This window comes from Dermacentor variabilis, chromosome 8 (assembly GCF_050947875.1).
Source record: "Dermacentor variabilis isolate Ectoservices chromosome 8, ASM5094787v1, whole genome shotgun sequence".
In the NCBI taxonomy this organism is placed as follows: Eukaryota; Metazoa; Arthropoda; class Arachnida; order Ixodida; family Ixodidae; genus Dermacentor; species Dermacentor variabilis.
Genome location: NC_134575.1, coordinates 44,259,561 through 44,287,258, shown reverse-complemented (window position 1 = coordinate 44,287,258; position 27,698 = coordinate 44,259,561).

Genomic DNA, 27,698 nt, shown 5'->3' with positions numbered 1-27,698 from the left:
CCTGTGAGGTGCGGGGCATGAATTGTTGATAACATGTTTGCTTTAAGCAAGGTATTATTCCCACCTTTTGAGCGAAATCCAAACAAGGTGAAATGTATGATCGAGGAAGAACGAGGTCATTGCGCAGGGCAGGACTGTAGTATGTTTTATGAAAGAGGAGAGGAAACTTGCAGCAACAGTCGAGTTATGCTGGCAGTTCGACGAGCAGTTTCGGAGAAATGAAGCGGACATAGTCATTTGGCACTAGCTCGAGGGCCGAGGTTAATGCCTCAGTGCTGTGACCCCAGATGAAAGCGGCACATTGCCGTCTGCTCCGGATTAAAGTCTTGAAAAGGACGAGTTTTAAAGAAATAGGACGAGGTGAGAAGTTGCACCGGACGTGTCCTTAGCGAGTGGTTAGCATTGCTGATTATTTTGCTAATATGAACACATAAAGTAAGAGAGGAAGTTACGCGAACACTTCGGTAGCAATATGACGTTAGGGATTTGAGAAGGGAGTTCTCTAGTAAGTAGGAAGTGGGGCTTTTAGTTGTACGGCAGACGCGTAATATTTGACATTTAGTTATGTTGAGTTCCATAAACACGCTTTGCGTCCGTTGGATTTAGAGTTGATGTTGATTTGAAGACTGCTAACATCCTTTGGGCCAGTCATTTCTCGGATGACTGCACAATTATCGGCAATTAAGTGAATGTTAGAGGACACGCATTGGAACAAATCATTAATATAAATGAGAAACAAGAGAGGGCTGAGTACTGAACCTTGAGGTACGCCAGATTGAACGGGGCTAAACGCAGTATTAAATGTCAGCAGACACGAATTGTGAGCGTTCGGATCGAGAATAATAAAGAGAACGGTGCGCCAGCACTGTTCAATTTGCTTGATTTAAAAAGAAAAAAAATGTGGCAATTCTTTCCAAACGCTTGTGCAAAATCTAGGTAACTACAGTCAGCTATAGGAGGACGATTGAAAATTGTGTGTAGTTTATGAGTGCAGGAAGACAGCTGCGTTTCACAGGAAAGTGATCGGCGGAAGCCACGTTGAGTCATCGAAAAGAATGAGTTAGCGTCAACGAAATGAATAACGCTTGCGTATACGCCAAGTTCGTGGATTTTACAGGAAACACGGCTACATTAGTTAATATCTTTACAGGTCGAAATAGACGGGGTGTCGTCAGGCGGCAAGTCCACCTTCCAGACCGAGGATGGGCTCAAGTCCGTTGCAGAAACGTTGTTCAACCACGTTACCAATTTTGCCAGAGCGGTTGTGCTGGAGCACCACATATTATACACAGGAATAACAGCCGCCTTGCCGAGAGTCCCAGATAAGGTAAGCTCGTTTTACTTTGTACATCCGAGGAGACGAATAATGCAGCAGTAGTTCCGCTTCAACTGTTTTCTTGCTCGCGTACGTGAATGGATAGAGTGTCGCTCCACCTACGAAATTGCTACCATACTCCGGTCGTGAGCGGCAGGTGATAAAAAAGAGTTGATATTGAATGATACAAACTGCGATATTATCTATGACTTGCTACGCGTCACGCGTGATAGAAGAGCTAGCGAAATTGCCACGGTTAATTTGCCGATAAAGAAGCCCATTCCCAGCTGTACGCGTAAACAAATTTGCAAGAATATTCCAACTATCACAATCACAAGAATTCACTATCACAATCGGTGCTTTGCCTTTCGGGCAAAACTGCGACTTGTTCTTCTCCACCACACTTGTCTGTCATATCTCTGTATGTTTTTTTTAATGTTTTTTTCTTGCTTTTCAATGTAATCCAGGGTAACCTCGTAAACAAAGGCTGCTACGAAAACGAGACACAGTGATGTCGCTGTCGCCACTTCCTGCCCTCTGTGCACTATTTTTTATCATGCTGCAGTTTCATTGTTCAACTTCAATATTTGCGACGTTAGCCGTCTGTACGCATAAAACGCCGTGTTTTGCTTTTCAGGAGTTGATTTCAACTTCAGTAGGAAACAAGGGTCACTTACCTTCTATGAGTACGGGAGGATGGGCTGTAATTGTTGGATCCTACATTGATGCGAATAAAAAGTACGATGGGTGAGTATAGACGATGTATGTATGTATGTATGTATGTATGTATGTATGTATGTATGTATGTATGTATGTATGTATGTATGTATGTATGTATGTATGTATGTATGTATGTATGTATGTATGTTTGTATGTATGTATGTATGTATGTATGTATGTATGTATGTATGTATGTATGTATGTATGTATGTATGTATGTATGTATGTATGTATGTATGTATGTATGTATGTATGTATGTATGTATGTATGTGTGTATGCATAGAGAGAGAGCGTATGAACTTAATGAACTAAAATAATTACATTTATTTAAGTTCATTATGTTCGCACTCTCGGTACCATAAATTTGGAGCATGCGTGCACCACAGGCCCAAAAATAGAGAGCGAACGTCTCTTTAGATTTAGCGGAATACGGAATGGTACTGTGCGTCCCGCAGAACACTCTTAAGGCATCTAAATAAGCTCGGTCCATTGGGACAGGGCATTGAAGCACGGGCCATCGCTTGCTTTCTGCAGTTTAAGGGACGCAAGTCTGCAGGGATTGATACCAAGCTAGTGGCGGTGTACGGTCACAGTCGACTTACAAACAGCGAGAAAAAGAAAGGAGAGAAAGAGAAATAACAAACGTTTAATAATGCAAATCAGTGGGAAAGAGTTCTTTCTTCGCCCAAGGCGGATGGCCTCCTCAATTCAGGCAGCCATTGGCCCTTGCTGCATTGCTGGCCTGGTTTACCAGCTTTCGCTGGTCCTCCAAGTCCGGGGCTGCGAGCATGGCCTCCCACGATTCTTGGCGGTCTTCTTCTATGCTTTTGTTTTCGGTTCTTAATTGAGATTCTTCATGGTTGGGTTCCGCAAGATTGGGAGACCACATCAAGACATGACAAAGTGAGTGAGTGAGTGAATAAACTTTTATTCGGTCCAGCAAAACGCGATAAAACGCGCACCTGGCTAATTCCGCGACGGCACTGACAGATCTAGCCTGCCGGCCCGATCGTGGGCGCGCTGGGACTTCGTAGGAGCGCGTCCCACTCTTCCTTGCTGAACTTCGGGCCCAGCGACCCGCACTCCCTGAGCATATGAGGCAGGAGTAATAATTCCTTCGGGCTATTCCACAGTCGTGAAAAAATTGCAGCAACGCAACAACAAAAACAGAAAGAATGCTTAGTTTTAAGACTTTGGGATGGGGGTCCGGCCGAAACTCTTAAACTCATCAGCGCTGACAATGACGACGCCCCACGGTACAGTTTGGTCCACATTCGTTGGAAATGAAAAGGTAGAATGCAAGCCATGAATAAAACCACGAAGACAAGAAGGGTGACAGATGTTGATAGGTATTTCACGCATTCAATGTTCAGTACCTTGTAAAGGAGTACATACAAAAAGCACTTTGCCGCAAATTAAGTACTTCTTTTTTAATTTTCTGCGGACCACAGCCTAAAGTAAGCAGCAGGCTCATTGGTCAACATTCAGAGCATGCGAAAACAGATGTACTCCCCGGTCGTTCAGGACAGCGGGTACAGTGGGAAAAGAGAGATATACGCGTATTGTCACGACGTCAAAAACACAGGACGCAGGACCAGGATGTGAGAAACGAAACCAGCTCTGTATTCAGAGACCCCAAACAGCTAATGCGCCAGCTTCTTCTTTCCAATATCGAGCGTTATCGCTGCTCGTGCCCCTAATTGGTTTACTTCGGTTCCTAAATTTGCTATCCTTTAGTCGTGACGTTAGCCTCTCTTCCTAGCAAGCAGCCTTGTCAAGGCAACAGTAACGGTACATGGTTGCGGGTGCCGTGAATTCAGTCGGACAAATGGGGCTTCATGCAGGCCACGCGCATAACCTCCGGTAGATGCCGTCGACGCCTTCAGCAATGCGGGCTTTCGGGAGCAACCTCATAGTTGAGCCGCCCAGTGAGCCACCCAAGAACTTTATACGGTCCGAAGAAGCGCTATAACAGTTTCTCCGAAAGGACGCAGCGTCGAATGGAAGTCGAAACCCGAACTCTTTCTCCGGGCTCATAGGAGACTGGTCGTTGACGAAGATTATAGCGTCTCGAGTCGTAATCCTGCTGCCTATGAATACGTATGCGAGCAAGTTGTCGCGCTTTTTCAGCACGCTGAGTGAAGTCTTCAGCATCCGTTTCGATGCCATCGCATCGTGTGGCGGCATCGCATCTAACAAGGTTGTAACTTCACGACCATGCAGCAGACGGGACGGTGTCATTCGTGTTGTGGCTTGCTGAGCCGCGTTGTACGCGAAGGTGACATATGACAAGATTTCATCCCAGTTCTTGTGCTTGACATCCACGTACCTGGAAATCATGTCCGCGAGCGTATTATTCAGGCGTTCTTTCAGTCCGTTCGTTTGCGCATGGTACGCCGTTGTTCTCCAGTGAGCTGTTCCACTAAATCTTAATACTGTGTCTAATAGCTGGGCTGTAAATGCACTTCCCCTGTCAGTTAATAGTACTGCTGGAGCACCGCACCTCAGTACAACATTCTCTATAAAAGATCGGGCTGCTTTACTTGCCATGCTCCTCTCCAGAGCCTTTGTTTCGGCGTAGCGAGTAGGGTAGTCTGTGGCTACGATAACCTATCTCTGACCCGCTGCAGAAGTTGGGTATGGGCCTAGAAAATCCATTCAAAATGGAGTGTCGGGCACTTCAACAGGACGGAGGAAGCCTGGTGGTTTGACCGCGGGTATTTTTAACCGCTGGCATTCAATGCATGTCTGGAAGTATTGTTGAACGGTCGCCATGAGTCTTGGCCAATAGTATTTTTTCCTCACCGTACATATTGTTCGTGTGTAGCCCAAATGACTGGATGTTGCTTCATTATGGCTTGCCTCTGGTACTTCACTCCTGAGACGTGTTAGGACGGCCAGTAAGTAGGTGTTCCCGTTCGGAGAGAAGTTTACCTTGGACAGGACATCGTTACGCAAGCAAATTGATGGTAGACCTCTTGCAAAAAGCCTTGGTACAACGGAGGTGCGACCCTCCAATAAACTAATCATGGCTTGCAAGTCCCGGTCGTGCCGTTGCTGCTGTGCGATTGTAGATGCGTTGACAACTCCGACAAATGCTGCATCGTCGTCATCTTCTTCATTGGAAGATTCAAATGGGGCGCACGAAAAGCAATCTTCATCCGCATGCCGCTTTCCCGATTTATAGACTATAACTAAGTCGAATTCTTGAAGTTTAAGGCTCCAGCACGCCAATTGTCCTCATGGATATTTAAGTTCCTCTGCCAACAAAGGCAGTGGTGGTCACTTACAACATTAAAGGAGCGGCCGTACAAATACGGGCGAAATTTCATAACGGCCCACACCACCGCATGCAAGGCAATCTTTCTCCGTGGCGGAATAATTCGCTTCCGTATGGGAAAGGGCTCTGCTTGCATAAGCTATTACTCGTTCAGCACCTTCTTGCCGCTGCAAGAGTACTGCTCCTAAGCCGACATTGCTGGCTTCGGTGTGAACCGCTGTCAGGGCGCCTTCGTGAATGTGTACGAGGACTGGGCGCTTCTGGAGGCGTTGCTGCAGCTCGTTCACCGCTTGTTGCTGTTCTTCACCCCATACGAATGCGACGTCTTCCCTGGTGAGACATATCAACGGTGACGTATTCGTGAAAAGTTCCGAATGAAGCGTCGGTAATAGGTGTAAAGTCCTAAAAATCGTCTAACTACCTTTTTGTCAGATGACGCTGAAAAATTTGCAACGGCAGCTATTTTGTCGGGATCAGGCCGTACACCTTCATAACTGACCACATGACTGAGGAAGAGAAGCTCTTCAAAGCCAAAATGGCATTTTTCCCGCTTCAGCGTGAGACCGGCAGATCGGACGGCTTGAAAAACCACATGTAGTCGCTTCAGGTGGTCGTAAAAGTTGCAGAAAATACAATAACATCCTCCAAGCATACCAAACACGTTTACCACTTGAGGCCTAAGAGTACTGTGTCAACTATCCGCCGAAATGTTGCCGGCGCGGAGCACAAGCCGAAGGGAAAGTACCTCGAATTCATAGAGGCCGTCAGGTATCACGAATGCAGTTATTTATCAGTCTCTCCCGTCCACTTCTATTTGCCAGTATCCGCTCCCCAAATCCATCGACGAGAAATAACGGGCACATCGCAGTCTATCGAGAGAATCATCTATACGAGGTAGCGGTTGAACGTCTTTCTTGGTGATCTGAGCTTGCGGTAATCAACGCAGAAACGTAAGCTGCCATCCTTTTTTTTCTTTACTAACACCACTGGCGACACCCAGGGACTCTTCGACGGCTGAATAACGTCGTCTTCAAGCATTCTTTTCACTTGACTTTTTATTGCTTGGAGTTCCCGTGGAGCCCGATACGGGTTCTGCCGCATAGGTCATCAGAAATAACTCGATGTTTGGTCAACGGCTTTGGACCAACCGTCGACGTCGACGGGAAGCAGTCCTGAAACTGATGTACAAGCTCCAGGAGGCTTTGTTTCTGCGCAGGCAGCAATCTTGGGTCAACATTGATGGACAGATCTGGAGGAACGGGAGGCAGGCAGCTGGAACCGCCTTGTTCTACAGTGAAACAGTCTGCGGCCTGACTCAACACTTCGACGTATGCGACTGTCATACGTCTTGGAAGATGCCGGCGCTCATGGCTATAGTTATGGTCATGGCACGAGAGCTTCTGTGTGTCCACAGTCAATGTTGACGAAGCCTCTTGCATAGGATATGCCATGGCTGAATAGCAGTGCAGCGCCGGAATTTGTTCGGTGACAGCGTCGGAGTTGCCCGGCATGTCGTATGTCACCGACACATGGAAGCATGAGGGCAGTGGGATGGTAACATACGCCATCACCGGGAACGTGGAAAGGTCTACGTCCCTGCTCTCTACAGAATACAACGGAACCTGGGGAATATCCGGAATGTTTACAACGGCGCCGTATTCGCGCAGAAAATCCATACCCAAGATCAGGATAACTAAACAAAAAGGGAGAAAAAGGCCGTGTGCAGAGGAAGCCTTACGACTGTTCACACACTGCAAGGAGGGAGAAAACTGTTGTAGCGCAATGGTACTGCCGTTGCCCCTGCTGTAGAGGAAGGAATAGCAAGTTTATTATTGGGGTGCGTCTTTGGGACGCGGGGCGGTTCCCTGCGTCCCAATTCCCTGCTGCACTCGAGCCTGTGTATTCCTTGTAGGGCTGCAGTAGGGCTGCAGGGCTCCATATATATATATATATATATATATATATATATATATATATATATATATATATATATATATATATACGTTTATTTCTCTAATTTACGCATGTATTATTGAGGGAAAACACGAGGAAGACGGGATATAGAAATTCAAGACGATGAACAAAACGACAACAAAGTGAAAGCGCGAGCCACCGTTTCGGCAAGTGGACTTGTCCTCTTGAAGGCGACATATGCTTTGCTCGTCACAGCACATATAGGTGGGGTTCTTATAAAGGGGAGAGAGCGTAAGGTGGGGGGATGTGGAAAGGAGTGAAAGCACACTAACGACGAGGGTGTCGACTTGAGAATAAAGGAATGCTGTGCACAAGTCCAGGGACACTGCTGTCTTTCAATCACGTGTCAACGCCCGTGTGTCAGCCGGCGTGTGAACGGCGTGCACAGCAGTCCTCTAGTACCTGTTTCGCTTTTTACCTTTTAGCTTATTAGCTTTCCAAAGCCTCATTGGGCTTAGCTTCATTGGTTGTCCGTTTCACGGATATATTGTTTCTAACAAACTATTACCACGAAACAGGTAATAGAGGGCTGCCGTCCACGCCGTTGACATGCCGGCTGACACACGAGCGTTGACACGTGGTTGTAAGACAGCCGTGTCCCTGGACTTGTGCACAGCACTCCTTTATTCTCAATTCGACACCCTCGCCGCTAACGCACCTTCACACGTTTGCACACTCACCCAACTTACGCCCTCTTCCCTTTACAAGAACCCCACCTACATATACTGTGGTGAGGAAAGCATATGTCGGCTTGAAGAAGTCCACTTGTCGAAACGTCGGCTCGTGCTTTCACCTTGTTCTAGCTTTGCCCATCGCCATGTATTATTGCGACGATATCGCCCCTTCATTCCACAAAGCTAACAACGCATGCAATCCTGGAAGGTAGTATCGATAATTAAATGCTGGAAACGCTTGGTTTGGCTAGTGCCGAATTTTACTGCATTATTACAAGTGCGCACTTTTAAATTATTGCAGGATTATGATGGGTTACTATCGCACTGAGTGCTACCGTCACGTATTCTCCAAGCACAAGACCAAGGGCGTGGATGTCGTCTTCCGTCTCTCGGTGACTGAAATGGGCGTGCGAGTGGTCACTGAGGCTGAAAGCAAATATATAAAAGGAAAGAGACTTGACAACACGTTCATCGCGGTTGTTCTAGATAACATCGACATCAAGAACGTGGAGATGGTAAGAAAGTTGCAACAGTACCTTGCCACTTTTCAACCGTCTCGTGTGTTCCTTGACTTCATTTTGCAGAACTGTCATCCTCATGCAAACGCGCAGCAATGTCGCCAGTGTCTGAATGCAAAACAAAGGCTTCCATGGAAGCACCTTGCGAAGCGAGAAGAACGAACTGAACTTGAATGAAATGCAAATTTGTTCTTAGAATCAATCAATAATGCAAGCTACAAGAGAGGAAATAGTGAAGGAAATGCTTTAAAATGATTAGTCGTGACAGAATACAGAAAATTGCGAAGGCGAGTCGAATACTTCTGTGTCTTGAAGTGTGCAGTATGAAGAGTTCTGTATTTCATTTCATCAGAATACTGGATCGCAGCTCAACATATGATTCAATAGAATCATTCGTTCCTTCCTTCGATGAAAATAGGCACACTCCCATGATTTGCTCGCCATCATCAGTTCATTTTATGTGCTAAAGCTGCTAAATTATGGGGACTGACGGGCCATAACCACGATCTAAGTATGAGGCACGCTGCAGTAAGGGGGGGGGGGGCGTCAAGCTATGTGCGTTTAAAATACAATGTTGAATGACAGAAAATACCGAGATGAACACAAGCGCATTCACTGGCACACTAATTTTGAAATCGTAAACGACAGTGAGACTGATAAAATTAACGAATTGTAAATTGGAGCTATCTCACACTTACAATAAAAATTCATTCATTCATCTTTGTCACCCTAGTGGCAGCAGTAAACAGTCTGTTTTACAGACACGTAAAAATAGGCATCGATAGCTTTAATGTGGTCGGCATTGAGCCTTGCACAAAAACTTACAACATCCTATATTTTGTTGAATGCTATAGGTGACGACACCTTAATGTGGCATTGTTTTCGCACGCGCTAATAGACTTTCGTTGCCTTTTCAGCACTCGGGCAGAGCCCTCTGGACATCACAAATCAGGGATGCGTCCTTTTAATCGCATGAACACGTCGTTATACGTTACCTCAACCAAGCGGATACTAAAAACACGAATAAAAGCATCATGCAGTGTTATATCATTAAATCAATGTCCGTGTTTCTCCTACATCGGGAACTCAGAAATCAGTGGGACTTCCAAATCAATTTTGTGGAATATCGCAAGGTGGACGGAGAATCACGGAAGGAGCATTTGTGATACGCTTCACAATTGCCAAGGCTGACTGGGTTTCTCAGTAAATAAGACTTTGCCGTTAGAAAAAAAAAATCATTCTGGTCCTGGAATCGAAGCCGGAGATGTGCGCGGATCTTTCTTCAACTGCAGAGCTTTATTTTCCGAGACACCCGTAGGAATTTCTCTTGCAGCGTTGGCTATTGTCGGCTGCATCACAATTGCTTCCTTCCGTGTGATTTGTGAGGTTCCTATCGGCAGGTTTCTTGAGCATAACCAGAAGAGTAAGTGGTAAATTTGGGAATTGGGTGCGCCGCGTGTTGTTATTTCCGTAGGGCGATTACCGGCAACCTGTGTGTTTGCGTTAGAAACAGAGCTAGCTGCTAGAGCAGAGGGTCCGGATACGGTACGAGAATTCTCGGCGCAACCCTGAAATGCGCGACACACACCGCATGGCTTCGCGCGCTCTCTTTTCTGCCGGACACCAGCCTTACGGCTCTCACTGGAACATTTTCCCAATTAGTTGCCTGCGAACGTTTAGACACGACAGATATAAGGATTTCGCCACCTTTACGCATCTACGCTGCGCTATCCATGTGCAAAATATCACCGGTAGGTTTTCTTTGCTCAGACGCGCCCCAATAGTTTGAAACCCATTTGTACTGCTGTACTCCTGCGGTAGGCAAGACTGTGCGCTTTATACTCCAAGCAATTTGTTGGCGAATTAGAATATACAAGTTTGTAACTCTATTTGCGGGTAATCGGTTCATGCGAAAAATTCTGCAGTGTTACCCTTTAACGCGTTAGTACAATTAGCGTACTTGGCACACTTTCTAGGGCTAGCTACCTATGTATGTTTTTTTCCAACCATTTTTCCCCCTACCTGGGCCTTTCATATGCCAACGGTTTAGCGAACTGCGCCATGAATGCACTGTGTGTTTACCGCTCTTCAATGAAACCTTCGCCAACTTATTCATTCAGTATGTGTATGTGTATGGGTATGTGGGGCAAGCGAGGAAACAATTCTCAGCGCTCGCAGAGGCACCGCCACGCTACGCTTGTCGTCTTAGAGGCCGCGTGCGGACTTCTCGGCAGAGTCACCAGATGGCGCAGTGCGTCCAGGAAGAAGCGGGAGAGAAGAGCCAGGTTGCGTCATGACGCGTTTCTAAGCGTTCGCATTCACCGGCGCGCCATGCATTTCGGATACCACGCGCAGACTTCGCGGTGGCGGCGCTAGATGGCGTTGGGTGTTCGGAAACAAGGGCGGCAGCCCACAAACAACGAAAAACAAGAACACGGACGGAGACGAGACGACAAGGACAAGTGCTGAACGCGAGAGAGAAATCCCGCTGCAGTACATGCCCTATACATAACTTGCTTCGACGATGGCAATGCTTTGTGTATCGATGCATACTGATTGAATGCTAAACGAATTACCGTCAGCAGTTACGGCGGGATGGGTTCTGCTGATTTGTCTTTCTATTATTGCGCTAGCATGTTTAGGTAACTTCCCGCACTTTCCGCGGGGCTGTCTATGTATGCTAGTACATAACCGCTCCCCAGCCAACGTAAGTCACTCTGTAGTCGATGGCTGAATATTTTGACCATCTAGCTGTTGTGCTCAGGGAACAGGGTCTGAAACTAACCATCGCGCCAACTGGAGTAACTGAGTGTGTGGCGATGGGTCCATTCGCTCCGCTCTTCGACGAAGCACCTTCACGCTGACATAGTTCACTTCCGATATGGAACTGCGTATGCATTGCTTTTCAATGAAACACTTTGAGGGCCACTTCGAGCACTGAGTGTGCGCCACTCGGTCTGTGCTGGTCTTCAATGAAACCCATTTGATGCCGACTTGGGCTTCTCGATATGAGCTAGTAGGTGCGCGCCGCTCAACGACGAGATCAAAATATAGTTACATGGAGATCTGCGGAAAAATAGAGGTTTATTTATACTCTATGCCATGAGGATAAAAATAGATCTTTAAAAAAGTTGTGGGGGTTCACGTTCCAAAACCACGATCTCGTTATGAGGCACGCCGTATTGGTGGGGCTCCTGAAATTCGGACCACATGAGGTACTTGAACGTGTACCTAAATCCAAGTACACTGGCGTTTTCGCATTTCGCCCCCGTCGATATGCGGCTGCCCCGGCCCGGATTCAATCCCGCGACCTCGTGCTTAGTAGCCCAACACCATAGCCACCGAGCAACCTCGGTAGGTGAAAAAGTAGATGTGCTGCAATAAATATGGCGGACAATAAATACCACTTCGTCCTCCTCTTGGGCACCATTCGCCTCAGACTCATTTTCTAGATCCGCAGGATAACATGCTTATGATCATTCCATGCATAGGTGAAAGCACCGACTCTGTGCAGGTGAACAGAGACTACGTGAAAAAAAGTAGCACACCCGGTAATAAAGAGCCCCTCGCAATGTCACATAGCACATTTTCATTATACGCTGGAACTTGTTACGTGTCGTCTAAGAAGCGTTCTACCGCAAGAACTTTTCCACTTATTCATTATTAGCCGAAATGTATATGTTTCACTGCCGAAAATCCATGATTTCACGAGGTGAGCGTCACCACCAACATAAAGCCCTCTCCACTTGCCTCCGTCTACCTTCCGCACGCGAAATTCCTTCCCTGCGTTCTGCCATAACGGAGCCGAAAGATCGGGTGACGCCGACGTCACGGGCCCCGCCTTCTTTTTCTTTTTCGCGCTTTTTTGCTTCGCGACACACTTCCGCTGACGGCCTCTCATGCGAGCTGTTGCGTTTGTCGCGTTTTGCGCAGCGCTAGGTCATGCGCGCTGACTGACCAACTGACTCGTGGCATAAGTCAGTGCCACACGAACGCTGAGGCAGACGCAAGCGATAGTATCTCGAGCATACTCAGTGGGTGAAGACGCAGAAAGCACCAGGGTGTGCATGGTTATTACATATATATATATATATATATATATATATATATATATATATATATATATATATATATATATATCGTTGCAACCGTATGACGTCCGAGTGACAGCAGCGGAAAAACGCGCACCGCGTAAGGTACTTGGTGGCGGCTTCGTATCGCTGAGGGATTTTTCGCAGCTCGCCGCGACGGCAAGGGAGCCGCGAGTGGAGGAGGCCAATGAGAGTGGGCCCTTCGGTCACGTGCACGCAGGAAACAGGTGTCATGTGGACCCACCCGACCGTTCTATTTACACGTCTCGTTCAGCCGAAGCGCTTGTTTCTCAATATCGCTTGCTCGCGCCAGCTCCCGCTTGCACTTGTTTTGGTAGGCTTGGTCTGCTCTCGTTCGCGCTTGTTGTGATTGCCATGGTTCGCGATTGTTTTTTTTTACAATGATAAGGCTAAACCAAGACTTCCGGATGGAAAAGTTTTTGGCGACCATGCGCCATGTCCGATTCTGTATGACAAGGCGGACCCTCAATAAAAGGACGCATAGGCGAAGCCCAAGGCCTCATTCTGACGAAATTTTTTATAGCGCGGTGTGGGCTTGTTATTGTAACGACTGGGGCGCTTAGAAGCGGCTCTAGGCGTCAACTACAGAATAAGAGGTTAGATTACAATGTACGCAAACCGCACAAGAATCGGCCGTCGAAACGCCGGAACTAGCAAAAATGATGCAGTGATGACTGAAAATATTGAGGCAGGGGTTGATGTAGGAAATAGAAAGAGTCGCAGTATCGGCTGAAAGGCGAAGCATCGAATGCGACAGCAAATTAGTAGACAGCCATGCAAAGTAAGAATAATAGTTTTATCGATCTTATAAACATGGGAAAAATTTCCTTGCTAACTGAATTAACGAGCATGTTGTCACGCGCGGGAAAGCAAACACGAACACAGGTCACTCGATGACCATGGAAACTCGCTGTCAAAAAACTACAGTGAGCAGCGCTGAAAGAGCAGCGAGCGAATTGACCTTCGTGCTGCCTCTCGAACAACGCGAGCCGTTGGAGCATCTAGACACTTTAGTCACTGCAGATCGCTTTCAAGATGGAGCCCGCGCTGCCACACGTGCAGCGCCATACACAGCAGCTGTCGGAGTAGAACGGCTTCCTTCTTTCTCCCCTCCCTCGGTTTCCTTGCGCACTATGGAAGACGGCACGCTTGCACCCCGCTTTCCTCTCGTGCGCGCGAGATATGAGCCGCCATCGTCGGCTTACCCTTGCACGCTTTCATTCACAGCGGCTGCCGGAGTAGAACAGCTTCCTTCTTTCTCCCCTCCCTCGGTTTCCTTGCACACTATGGAAGACGGCACGCTTGCACCCCGCTTTCCTCTCGTGCGCGCGAGATATGAGCCGCCATCGTCGGCTTACCCTTGCACGCTTTCATTCACAGCGGCTGCCGGAGTAGAACAGCTTCCTTCTTTCTCCCCTCCCTCGGTTTCCTTGCACACTATGGAAGACGGCACGCTTGCACCCCGGTTTCCTCTCGTGCGCGCGAGATATGAGCCGCCATCGTCGGCTTACCCTTGCACGCTTTCATTCACAGCGGCTGCCGGAGTAGAACAGCTTCCTTCTTTCTCCCCTCCCTCGGTTTCCTTGCACACTATGGAAGACGGCACGCTTGCACCCCGCTTTCCTCTCGTGCGCGCGAGATATGAGCCGCCATCGTCGGCTAACCCTTGCACGATTTCGTTCACACATACAGCATGTGGCGCGCGGTGACGATGCTATTGCCCTTGAGCCTTATACAGAACATCACGGCGACGGCGACCTCATGAATGCCCCTGGAGTGTCTATACAGCTGCTACCGCAATAAAAGCGAGTTAGCATGTTTCAGCGGTGAGGTTGTCGTAACGTGTGGGTCCGCCACGCTGCGGTTCAGGGTTTCACTCTGATTTTTCACGCGAGAGCGTTGAGAAGCCCGTGACGCAGACAATCTGACATGCCGCGCCTGCGTCCGACGACCTGTTGGCAAAAATATTTTCGAACCACCAATGCCCGGGCCATCCATGTGACGCAAGGAATTTACTGAACTAATTGGATTTCTCAAGCTAAAATGCATGGAAAATTCGTAAACTGCGCCATACACACAGCCTGCAGACGTGATAATTGTCGGATCGTAATTTCACTACATGAGAAAACCTAATTCTTTCGCGCAAGAACTCAAAGAAACTCCCTTTTCGGCTTTTCCACAATTCACAGACCGAACATGGCGTCCGCGGTTTCGCGCCTGCCGGCTCGTGGCGTCTCGGGGGCCAGAAACCGGGCAATACCTCCGTCTGGTGCTCGCTTCCGCCGCACCGCGGCGCACGCAACAGGCTGTGTTTCTACCAGAAAGCCCGCCTTCATGCATAGCGTTCGCGGCCAGCGTTTCCGGTAAAAATCAGGGTTACATACGCTCAAGTTGCTGGGAAGCGTGACAAGCAGTCAGGGATCTTTGAATGCTATCGTGTTCCATTCTTAATGGCGAAACTGAAGCGTCCTCCAATTTTTTTTTCTGGTTTCTTTTTTAGAGCGCAGCTCTTTGGCGTCCGTTCCTGGGTTTCGCGTCGTCGTCGGCGTTGTCGTCGGCCTCGTAACCAGCTCCGCCCCCCTTTCATCCCCCCAGCGCTAGCAGCGACCGACTGATACCGCTGGATGCCGCTGACGCCGCTAGAGAGTCAAGATAACGTGACTGCATAGAACACCGTCGCCGCCATGCAGAAAGAGGAGGAAAGGGTCCCCCCCCCTGTTCTTGTGTGGCGGATAGGGTGCTCTTCAGTTGCCGACGCGCCGGTTATTTCACGTAGGCCCCGGCACGTCGACGAATACGTGACCACCTTCCCACGGCTAGACCTGGTTCTTAGCGCTGCGGAAGCGAGGGTATCATATTGTTTGTGTCGGCATCGGCGGCGTTGTCCCTGAAACGAACTCCGCAGCTGGGGTTGACTCACTATCGGCGTCAGCGGCATCAGTCAGTCGCTGCTATCTCTTCCCTCCTCCCTTTATCGTGTTGTCCGCTTGCTGCGCGCGCTTCTGCCCCCATCGTTTGCCGCTGGGTGTACACGCCGCCCCCCTCCCCCCTCTTCCTGCGAGTCTCCGGTTGTCAAAGCGCCGGCTCGAACTTAATTCCTTTCTTCGCTCCTCCTCCAATGCAACCCCTGTGCGGTGGCAATCAGAGAGCCAGATCGGTGGCGGCGGATCTGTATATGTGCACCGCCCGAGCCGAAATTGCCGCTGCCGTTCGCCACTGCGAAATTATCTGCCAGTTCTTTCTGAGCCATGAGCGAGACGACCGATGGAAGTCCTCCGTCTGCTGCTGCTGCTGCTGCTGCTGCTAAACGAGCTGCCAGAGCAGAGGCCCAGCGCCGTCGCCGTCAGAATCCAGAGGTGCGTGCCGCCGAAGCAGAAGCTTACCTAGTGGAGTCTTTGTTAAAGGAATACGTGTGAAAAATAAAAAAAAAATTCTGTGATAGCGCATACATGTGTTGCTCGATTTCTTTGCCTCAATCTATCGAAATGGTGAAACAGCTTATTTGCGGCGCTCAAATTTCGCATTAGGAAGTAACGTAATCGTCGGTAATTTTTTTTTTCTTTTTTCTCTACATTACTATTTTCTTTTTCAGCAATGCATCTGATACGGAGAAAACAGTGTCGCCACTTCAGCTAAGAATGCAAAATGACAGCAAGCAATATGTCTTCACGGGCACTAGACAGCCAGATCTCATGCAACATAGGGTCATATAAGTAGGTTTATTGTGATGTTTCTAGGCCATATTTATTTCGTTGTTCTTGTATATGCTATATAGTGCGTTGAAGAACGGCGCAAGAAGCTCACTTAGACATGCATGACCCGACGGTCAGATGCGTCTGACAGCCCGCCAGCAGTGATGACTCATTGCCGTCTTGCCTTGCCCGATGCAAATGGCGAGAACGCTTCAGCCACGTCAGACAAACTACCACAGGCAAGAAAACGAAGAAGCAAAGGACGAAAAACTGTTAGTGAATTGGTATCCACAACAGTTACCCAGCATAGCGATCGAATATTTCACCGCAACGCTAACAAAACTGCCGACTTACGATTGTGTCTGTATTGGTGGTATTGCCAAGTGGCTGTAAACTGATAAGATTTCCGCGGCATGGTTTCATTGTTGATTTCAACTTTTGTAAAACGCAATTCTTGTGTGCGTTATCTACGTTTTGTTCTAACGTTTAATTTATAACGCATTGAACGCAACTAGCCACTGCATGCTCGTTAGAAAAGCGAGCCACCAGCCGCGTTGGAACTGAACTACTGTGCGGGTACCTTTCATCACGTTAGCGCAGAAGCCCACCTCTCCAGCATTCAATATCTTAAACAGACGAAGCAGCTTCACAGTAGAAATATCTACATTCTACTGACACGACCGAAAACGCTCTTAAACATACGCAGAACCACGACGTCTAATGCGACACCTCGAATCGTGTTGCTAATCTTTAAGCTTTTATTGTGGTCCGCCTAGTCTTATGATCAAAGTAATCGCGTCATAAAGAGTCAAGAAAGAACTCCTTGTGAGCGCAGCCTCATTTCGAAGGAAAACTAAAGGCGACTTGATGAGCGGCCAGCGAAGCCAAGTGTTTGAAGGGTTGCGCTTTTCTGCTCCGTTGAAGTTGAGGTTGAAGTTTATTTTCCTTCAAAGATGAAAGAGGGAACTGCGACAAAAGGCGGTAAAGCCTGAAGAGGTCACAGTTCCCCAAAACAGTCGACACAGCAGTGAGCACCACAGAAATAAATATTAGTTAGTTAAATGGGGTTTGATGGCGCAAAAGCAGCTAAGGCTATGCTGCGCCAAACACGAGGTGTTTTAAAATCCAGTTTATGAAGGAAAAAGCTCTATTAGCTCTCTATATTTTATGTAAAAATCCAGTGTCGTCCAGAAATTTACGGACGTCACATAATGGGACTAGCGGATCATCACCTAAAATTAGAACAGGGTGTAAAGGTATGTGTAGTTGATATAATTTGTGCAAAAGTGTTCGTCTGTGTGTTTCAGTCTCCGTACATGTCAGTAATATGTGCACAACTGTTAGTGGCTGTTGACATTTCTCGCATGTTGGTGTGTCTTCTTTAGTAAGTAAGTGGTTGTGTGTGAGGTGTGTGCGTCCAATGCGTAGTCGGCATAAAACTACTTCAATGAACCGCTCCTGATGATAGCATGACTTCCACTCGCCAACTATGGGTTTCGTGAGATGTAGCTTGTTGTCGGCACAACGGTCCCATTCGCGCTCCCATTTTACCGTGAAGGCTTTTCGAATTGCATGGATGCTATCAATCTAAGGGAGTGTTGTGTTTGTAATTTCTTTGTGCGCTGCCATCAATGCATATCTATCAGCTGCTTCGTTACCCGGTATCCCAACATGGCCTGGGACCCAGCAGAAACCAATTGACTTCCCGTATTCGTAAAAGCCACCATGTTTAAAACGCCTCCAGTCAGGGGTTCACACTCAGATTTAAGATGTAGAGCCTTTAGTGTGCTTAAAGAATCTGTGTATATGACTGCATTTTTTGTGTTTATCAGCCGTAATTTTTTTGACAACAACCCATATAGCGAAAACTTCGGCCGTGAAAACAGAGGCGTGTTGCGGCAATCGAATACTTTTTTCCCAATTTTCCGTTACGACCGCCACACCCACGTGCTCTTTCGTTTTAGAGCCATCAGTGTAATATTGCATGTTCTTTTGATATTTGTCCTGAAGTGTACGGAATTCTTGTGTGATGTGTTCGCGTGGGGTGTCTTTCTTCTTTAAATGTATCAATGTCCAGTCACATAACGGTTCAAAATCGTACCACGGGGGCAAACGCTGTGGCTTTCTGGCAACCTGGAGGACTTCGCAAGGAATGTCATAATCCCGAACATATTCCTCATATCACAGGACAAACGGTTTAATCATGTTCGGTTTATTTGTATAGTGTAGGCGTGAGTTGCATTGGGTGAGGATGTTGTAGCATATGTGTTGTGGTGATGACTGAATTCTTAGTACCTAGGAAAAAGTGAGTAGTGCTCTGCGCTGATGTAATGAGGATTCATTACATTCAACATATAAGCTTTGAATAGGTGACGTTCTGTAGGCACCACTTGCCAGTCGCAGCCCAAGGTTGTGTACTGGATCAAGTCGTTGGATGTAGTCTGGATCAAGTCGTCTGGCTGAACCGTAAACCACGGAGCCGTAGTCTAAAAGGCTACGCACAAGAGACCGGTAAACACGTAAAAGGCACGTTCGGTCGGAACCCCAGTGCTTATGAGACAAAACCTTAAGGATATTTAGAGCTTTATTTGCTTTAATCTTTAGTGTTTTTATGTGAGTTAGGAAGTTAAGTTTGGTGTCAAAGGTTACTCCTAAAAACTTATGGTCTTGTTGCACCGGCAATATGGTGTCGTTCAATTTAGGACTGCGTTGCTGTGTAGCCCTCGTTTCTGTGAGAACAAAAGAGTAACTGTTTTCTTTGTGGAGAAACGGAAACCATTTTTGTTAGCCCATTGTGTAAGTTTATTTATTGTCATTTGAAGCTGCCTTTCACAGGTTGGCAAATTTGAGGCGCGGCAAGCCACTTGGAGATCGTCAACGTAAACAGTTTTTAAAATTATACCGTCGTCTCTCATGCACTCTGAGTTCAATTTTACTATAAACAGTGTCGTGCTGAGAACACAGCCCTTGTGGAACGCCATTTTCCTGCGTAAATGTATGAGAATATACTGAACCCAGACGCACTTCAAATGTTCTATTAGACATAAAATCAGCTAGGCAATTCAGCATTTTACCACGGATGCCGAGGTCAGCCACGTCTCTTAAAATTGCATATCTCCATGTAATAAACGAGAAGAAAGGGGGTTAACCAAGGGGCCCGATTTTTATTAGTCATATAATGAGAAGAAGAGTGCGACGGTGGAAGCTTCGACAAATGGGGCTTCGTCAACACCACATAGCAGCGACAGCAAGAAACACTTCGAGCAACCTCCACCGCAAGAGCCTAGGGGGCACTCTCGATCCAGAGGACGCTCTCGCTCTAGAGGGAGCCCTCGGAGTCGCTCTCGATCCAGAGGGCACTCTTGTTCCAGAACCAGGACCAGATCACACTCCAGGGGTCGCTCCGGATCCCGGTGCCGAGGCAGTCAAGTCCGGTTCAAGTCCTGCTCGACGTCCTGCTCCAGGAATCGCCGACCCGACTGCTACCCGACCTGGGGCGACCGAGTTCGAGGAACGCCGGAGAAGGTAACGCGGGGTTCACCGCCAGAGCATGATAGAGGTAACAACAGACTAGCACAACTTGAGCGCGAAAACGAGATGATGAACACAATAGCTCGACTGATGACATATATTGCCGAGATTAAGAAGGGCGGTCAACCCGTCATGGCTGACAAGCAGCCAGCCACTCCCCACCTAATGGAAATCCCCATGGTTGAGAAGAGCGATACGGATAAGCAACCGGCCGCTCCCCAGCCAATGGAAGTCCCCATGGTTGAGAAGATCGATACAGAGAGGCCCGCTAAAAAGAGGGCAATCGCTAACGAGCAAGAAAGAGCACCAGGCAGGGCCAAATCAGAGATTCGCGAGTTGCTCTCCGCTCTCAGTGACAGCATTAAGCAGATAAATGAAAAGTTCTCGCTCTTCCAAAGCAACATGGCTTCCATTGAGGAGCGCACTAATCAGCGGATCAGCAAAATTGAATCCTTCTTCGAAAACGTTGTAGCACCTGTGCTGGTACCTAAAGCTCCTACACCCCCAACAACAGCATCGACTAGTAACAGTTCGGGGGCGATCGGCTCTCCGATGGTTAGCACAGCAACTCAAGAGCAATACGATGGCCACTCAAATTAGCTCATTCAAGATGTGGCAATGGAATTGCAGGGGTTTCCTTCCCAATAGGGCTCCCCTGCAACAATATATTCGCTCGCACGCAGAGAAGCCAAATGTTATAATTTCACAAGAAACATTAACATCTAACGTCACGCTGTCTGGCTACAGGCCCGTAGCAAAGCACGAAGAAGGACGGGGGATCGCCGTACTGGTTAGCAACAAGCTGACCCACATCACTCACGACCTTAAGATGACCGCAACCAAAGTCGAATACATGATGATAGAGCTCATCCCTAGCCCAACGAACCGCGAAAGTATATTCATCCTGAATATCTACAGTTGTCCCAAAGCTCAAAGACAAAGCTTCAAAGCCCTAATCACCAAGGCCACGCAACTAGCGCGCGACTCCCCTTTGATCATATTTGGTGACTTCAACGCGCCGTACCACACCTGGGGCTACCCATATAACACTAAAAAGGGGGAGGACCTCTGGCGTGAGGCTCAAAACCTGAACTTGATGCTAGTCACGGACCCAGCGTTCCCCACCAGATGCGGAACATCGTCGAGCCGTGACACGACACCGTATCTCACCTTTGTCAGGAGCATTGCAGCGGTCAAGTGGACGAACCTCGGGGTATACTTTGGTAGCGACCATTACATCTTGGCCACGCACCTCCAAGTCGACCAGAAGAGACAGCGCATGTTCCGGTACACAGACTGGGACAAATTTCGCAAAATTACGGAAGAGCGAACGGAGAGTGAGGACAAGCCTAGCCTCGAAAAATGGGTTGCACAGGTTAGACACAACATCAAAGCTACCACCAACGAGGTTTGTACCGACCTCCCGGTGGAAAAGATGGACAGCCGTCTCGCTCACCTGTTGGAGGCCAAGCAATGCCTCCTCGCCAGGTAGAAAGGACAGCGGCTCAACCGCAGGCTCAGAAAGAAGATATCGGAAATCAGCAGAACTATAGAGGAACATTGTAGAGCCCTCTGTAAACAGCAATGGGATGAGGTGTGCAACTCGATCGACGGGCAGATGCGCAACCGGGGCGCCTGGAACCTCCTAAAGCATCTCCTCGACGAGACGAACACTAAAACCAACCAACGCAACATAATGGCGCGCGCTTTACACACAGCCAAGCGAGAATATTCGAGCAAGGAAATTTTATCGAAACTCGTACAGAAGTACCTATCAGTCGCATCGTGCCCTCCACCACCTTCCCCTGACAACGAAGGCTCCGAGAACCCTGAGCTCGACGCAGAATTCGGGATTGAGGAGATCAGGCAGGCGCTCCACACCCTCAACGGCAGATCGGCTCCGGGTCCAGACAAGATCACAAACAAAGCTCTACGGAATCTGGACGAGAAGTCCATCGAATACCTAACGGACATCATTAACCAAGCATGGAGCAGTGGTAAAGTCCCGGAAATGTGGAAATCGGCCAACACCATTCTCATCCCCAAGCCAGGCAAGACGCCCAGCCTCGATAACCTCCGCCCAATTTCGCTCACATCGTGCGTGGGGAAAGTTGCTGAGCACGCAATCCTAAACAGGCTTTCACGCTACCTGGAGGACCACGACATTTATCCACATAACATGATCAGCTTCAGAGTCGGACTCTCGACGCAGGACGCGATGAAGCTCATCAAGCATCACATTATTGACTGTAATACGCGGGACACGAGAGCCATACTAGGTCTAGATCTGGAAAAGGCATTTGATAACATTCTTCACTCGTGCGTTTTAAACACAATCTCGAGCCTAAACCTGGGGAAGCACTTTCATTCCTACACGAGATCGGAACGTCCATCCTACACGAAACGTCCATCCAGAATACAACGTGGGAAGACGTCGGGCGCGCGCGAACGCTCTTCTGGAAAAGGCTCGTGAACGGGTTTCGGAGAGCAGTTTCGTAGACGCAGCGCGCTACGCCGACGGACAGGCCTTCGCTGTAGTTAGCGTAAATCATGAAAGCCAAATAACGAACGCAATCTCGATTCGGACGATGTCCTCTGAAATCGCAGAGCAGGCTGCAATAGTGATGGCCTTATTGGACGACAAGAGGACATAAATTTACAGTGACTCGATAGCAGCTGTTAGGGCATTTGCCAAAGGAACCATATCCGAGTTGGCCCTAGGGATATTAGGAAGCAAAGAGATCAAGCCACACACATTAATCTGGTTTCCAGCCCACATGGGGCAGATTGAGGGTGCCCCGCCCAACCTCAATGAGTCGGCACACGGAGCTGCGCGAGGTATCATCAACCGCGTAGCTACCGGACAGCGTGACGCCGGGGGTACTGACAATCGGGACTCTCCTTCCTCGTACACCGAAATTACTGAGCACTTTTACTTGGCTCGGAGGATCTACCCCCTCCCACACTGCAAACTCAATAGACCTCAGGCTTTGACACTAAGGCTTCTACAGACGGGGGCATACCCAAACCCCCTACTTCTTCACAAGATGTACCCCGAAATTCAGACAACAAATGCATGTGCACTATGCAATGGCTTAGCGAACTTACCTCACATGCTCTGGCGATGCCCCGCGTTACGCGGCGATGAAAGTAACACTTCTTCAAGCTGGGATGCTGTCCTACACAGCCCCAACTTTGAAGAACAGTTATGGGCTGTCCAACGGGCCCGCGACGCAGCGGAGAGGCTCGGCCTCTCTGTCCCGACGTGGGAGCGGCCCGCTGCGCGCTAGGGCGCGCCCTAAAGGACGCTAATAAAAATTTTCATCCATCCATCCTTCCATCCATATTGCCGCTACGCCACTGATTGACCTTAGCTACGCGTTCGTAATGGTCCAGCCAGTCCTCGGCGTCTTCGTACGTGTCACCGTGGAAGCTTGTGGGGACCAGATTGTTTTGGATAGTCACCTGTGTTGGACTTGCAATCGCCATTTCCAGAGTCGTTGAGGTCGCTGACGAAGTTGTTCGTTGCAAGAGACCGAATTCCGGGCACAGGCCTTGCAGGCGGCGGCTTGCGCGGTGCACAGGTGTCTCGACGCGTGGATGATGTCTTGAAGGGCTGGACGCAGGACTACTCGCAGGAGTCGTCCCTATCATTAGGCGAGGATGCGATACCCAGCGCGTCCACCAGTGGATGTGCTGTGCAGTGGACGTGCAGTGGACAGAAGGACGACAGCTTATCACTCGCAAAGCAATGGACTTACGGAGCGCATCAACAAGACTCTCGCAGACATGCTGTGCATGTATGTCGATGTGGAACACAAGAACTGGGACCCTACGTAACGTTTGCTTACAATACGGCTCGGCAAAAAACAACAAGAATGACGCCATTCAGTCTCCTCCACGGTCGAGAAGTGACTACAATGCTGGATGCTATGCTTCCTCATGATTCCAGCGATTCCGAGACTGACGCCGCAGATTTTACAGAGCGCGCCGAAGAAATAAGACAGCTCGCACGCGTTCGCATAACTAGCCAGTAAGACCGTGATGCGCGACGCTACAATCAACGCCATCGATGCGTCGTCTACCAGCCCGGCCAAAGAGTCTGGGTTTGGGCTCCAGTACGCCGCCGAGGCCTCGCGGAGAAACTTCTGCGCCGATACTTCGGACCGTACAAGGTTCTACGACGCCTTAGCGACGTCAACTATGAAGTCATTCCTGACAGCCAATCCTGCTCGAGGCGCCGTCAGGACTTGCCTGAGACTGTGCACGTGGTGCGCATGAAACCTTATTTTGCTGAATGACATGGACACTTGCTGGTCGGCTGGACACCGGGTGCTACCCGCCGAGCATCGGGACGATGCTCCTTCTGAAGGGGGGCAAATGCCGCGACGCCATCTGTGCCCAACCATGCTGACAAAGAGGACGACGACCTCGTGTGTGCAAGCGAACGTGCTAGAGAAGAAGAAGCTAAAACTGAACGCTTGTTCTAATTGTCTAGATTAAATAACGCTCTCCGCTCTTGTCTCAAGTGAGCCGTGACAATATCATATGAAGCCAATAAACACTGACACCAAAGACAACATAGGGAAAATTACTTGTGCTTAATAAATGGAGTGAAGAAACGATAAATTAATGGAAATTAAAGTGGATGAAAAAACAACTTGCCGCAGGTGGGAACCGAACCAACGACCTTCGCATTTCGCGTGCGATGCTCTACCAATTGAGCTACCGCGGCGCTGTTTCCCCATCCACTTTCTTGAGTATCTATGTGTACTAGTAAACCCTGGGAGTGTTAGCCAGCACCACCACTCACAAACTCTGGCTGAAGTTAGCAGGGACACTCTGTATGTACATACTTGCTTCAAGCTTTCTTGTTAAATAGTGTTCGGATTGTTAACTATTCTTATGGCGTAGGCGGTTTTATTTTCTTTATGAGTTTGCACCACGCGCTTACGAGTTCAGTGCAATGCGGTACTTCCCGCCGGTTGCATTTGCTTTCATTTGTACCCACCATCATTCTCACAATTCCGGTACGAACATCCAACAGCTACGGAATAAGGAAACCTCTTGTTTTTTAGAAGAATCCAACTATATTGCAACGATAAGAATTATTATTTGCTTTAAACAGCGGATTACGTCCGCTATAAGCCATCTCACATTTCCCTATGCGTAACTGCCTAACAGCATAATTCACCCTTTGTTCCTACACTTCCCGCAGGCACTCTGACAAACTCGGATGGTGTGGGTGAAGAGTTTTCCGGCAAAGACTACGATGGTCGCCGGGTCATGGGCCTGGTTCCCAGCCACGCCATAGCGACAGTCGTTGCCGCCGACCCGGTATCGGTGTGGAGCGTCCCTGATGCCTGGAGCCTCGAAGAGGCTTCCACCATTCCGTTGGCCTGCACGACGGCATACTACGCACTCCTTGTGCGGGGAAGCATGCGACCAGGAGAATGCCTGGTCGTCCATCCTGGCAGGGAATGCGTAGGCCAAGCCGCCATCTCCATCGCCCTATCCATGGGCTGCATCGTCCTTAGCACGTTCAGTAAGCGTTTTTGCGTTCAGATGAGTTCACATAACGCAAAGGCAGAAGGCTCTTTATGAAATGGAAAAAAACCCTGATTGCTGTATGTTTATTGCGATTATACGGCAAAGTGTTGTCGCAAAAAAAAGAAAGAACAAACGACTCATAAAAGCGGATGCCCGGACGGCTTTACGGGTCGTCACTGCGGGCAGCTTTAGCAAAGCAAAGTTAAACACCGGGTGAGCACTTCGCTTGTCCCTGTAGGCAGGAGCGACGTCATTCTCGTCGACATCCCAACTAGATTGTTCGACAGACAGCACTTCAGACATGCCTGCGACACGATCGAATACGGCAAAGAGTTTCAGGGATTGCGTGCGGATGCACCGCGCGACTTCGCAAGCCGGTCACTCGACTGGCCTGCGCTACAACGGCGATCGTCTTGCTCGAGGTTGCAACTGATATGCTGCAAGCACATTTGTGTAGCAGTAAGGCTACTCTGAATCAAGAGAAGAAAGACGGCACGAAATTCACAGTGGGAACTCCCAGCTTGCCTGCCGTTCTTGCGCGAGGTGAAGAGGCCTCGGGCACGGTCAGAACGACAAGTCTACGAAAAAAAAAGAAAGGAAAAGAAGGCGAGCTATTTATATGACAAAGTCGAATACAACGGTAGGCGTGTTCTGAGGCCAGAGGTGTTTGAAAAACTACACTCGTTATATTAGTGCAAATACGGCTTATAACAGTTGCATTTTGAAATGATCGGTGATCAGTTCGAATTAAACGTAATGGGGTTGCGCTCTCCGTCGTATATTCCGCTGTGACCTGACAAAAACACTCTAGAATTTATTTTTTATTTTTATTTTAATGTGCAGAAAATATTTAGCTGCCAATCTCGCTCTTCATTCTTACACAGTGTTGGCTTAAAACTTATTGTGCGCAAACACACAGGGACGAAGAATAGAAGAAACACAACGACGAACACAAGAAAGCGCTCGTCCTTGTGTTTCTTCTATTCTCCGTCCCTGTTTGTTTGCGCACAATAAGATTTAAGATGAATTCGTTCCAACTAGGCCGACTCGCAGTCTTGCTTTAGTGTTGGCTTCACACCGTTTAAGATATTGTTCTCACTATACTGGCGTTCTGATCTCGTGAAAAGTTAACGCATCCTTCAACTTTCTGAACGGCACTAAATGGCAGCCATTCTTTTTATTGGAGCGACCGCCGCTGTCCTACGCCTCAACATAGCGCATATAGCTGCAGTGCAATTTTTATTAGTTTTTCTTATTTCTTTGTATAATGCTTTAGCGTAATTCCCCCAGTATTCTTTACTTATGGTGCCACGTTTTGGATATGTTGAAATTAAATGTTGAACGCATCTGACTGACCGGTATTGTTTTTTTTGTCCTTGTTCTCTGTAGGTACAAATGAAGAATGCCAGTTTCTTAAAGGTCAGTGTCCGCGTTTGGAAGATGGACATTTGATTCGATCAGATGACGTTTATTTGGATGAGCAGATCCTGAAAGGAACAGAAGGCAGAGGTAAGCACACGCACTGTGTTTAACAGAAAGGACCCGCATCAAAGAGTGTCCCGGGAATTATATGTTCGACATCTAATTCATTCAACTAGTCCTGTGAACATAATCACCGCTCCTGGCATTGAGCAATAGCAGCAGCGAGCATCCAATATTCTGGTATAGGATCGCTGCCTTGCAAATTGGTCGCTGCCAACTAATATGAACAATCTGCGGATGAGACGCGCTCGAAAGAATCTGTGTGCAGCGAAATATAGTGGAGCGGTTCTTGAATTCCTACACAACGAAACGCGATGCGTATAGTTCTGTTGGTTTTTGTTCTACTGAACGTGCAACTTCTCTTGCAATATTTATGTTTGTGCACCGTGCATTTCACAACTTTATTCTCGGGCAACGTTTAAGCCACGTTCTGTCACAAGCTATGGTGAAATTCGCGAACCAAATCATACTACTGAATAATTAATGGCAATTACTGATACAATGGACTGATCTGAGCATGTGGAATAATATAACCAGCAATGACACGCAGATTCTATGCCTCTTTCATCGAAATTTTAAGCACGCCCCACAGTCATTAAATGAGACATTGCATATTATAAAGCCTGTAGCTGAATATGCATCCATAGCATGGGATTCGTATACAGGAGTCCTTACAGACAAACTAGAAAGTGTTCAGAAGGGCTCCGCAGGATTCTTCACGGGATATTATAATTACGTGTTATAAGCTGTGGCATCTTAGATGGCCTCGCCACGAAACCGCTGGTATTCCGTCGAAACATGCTTCGCCTGACATGATTATTTCACATCTGCCACCACCGAACAGGTGTT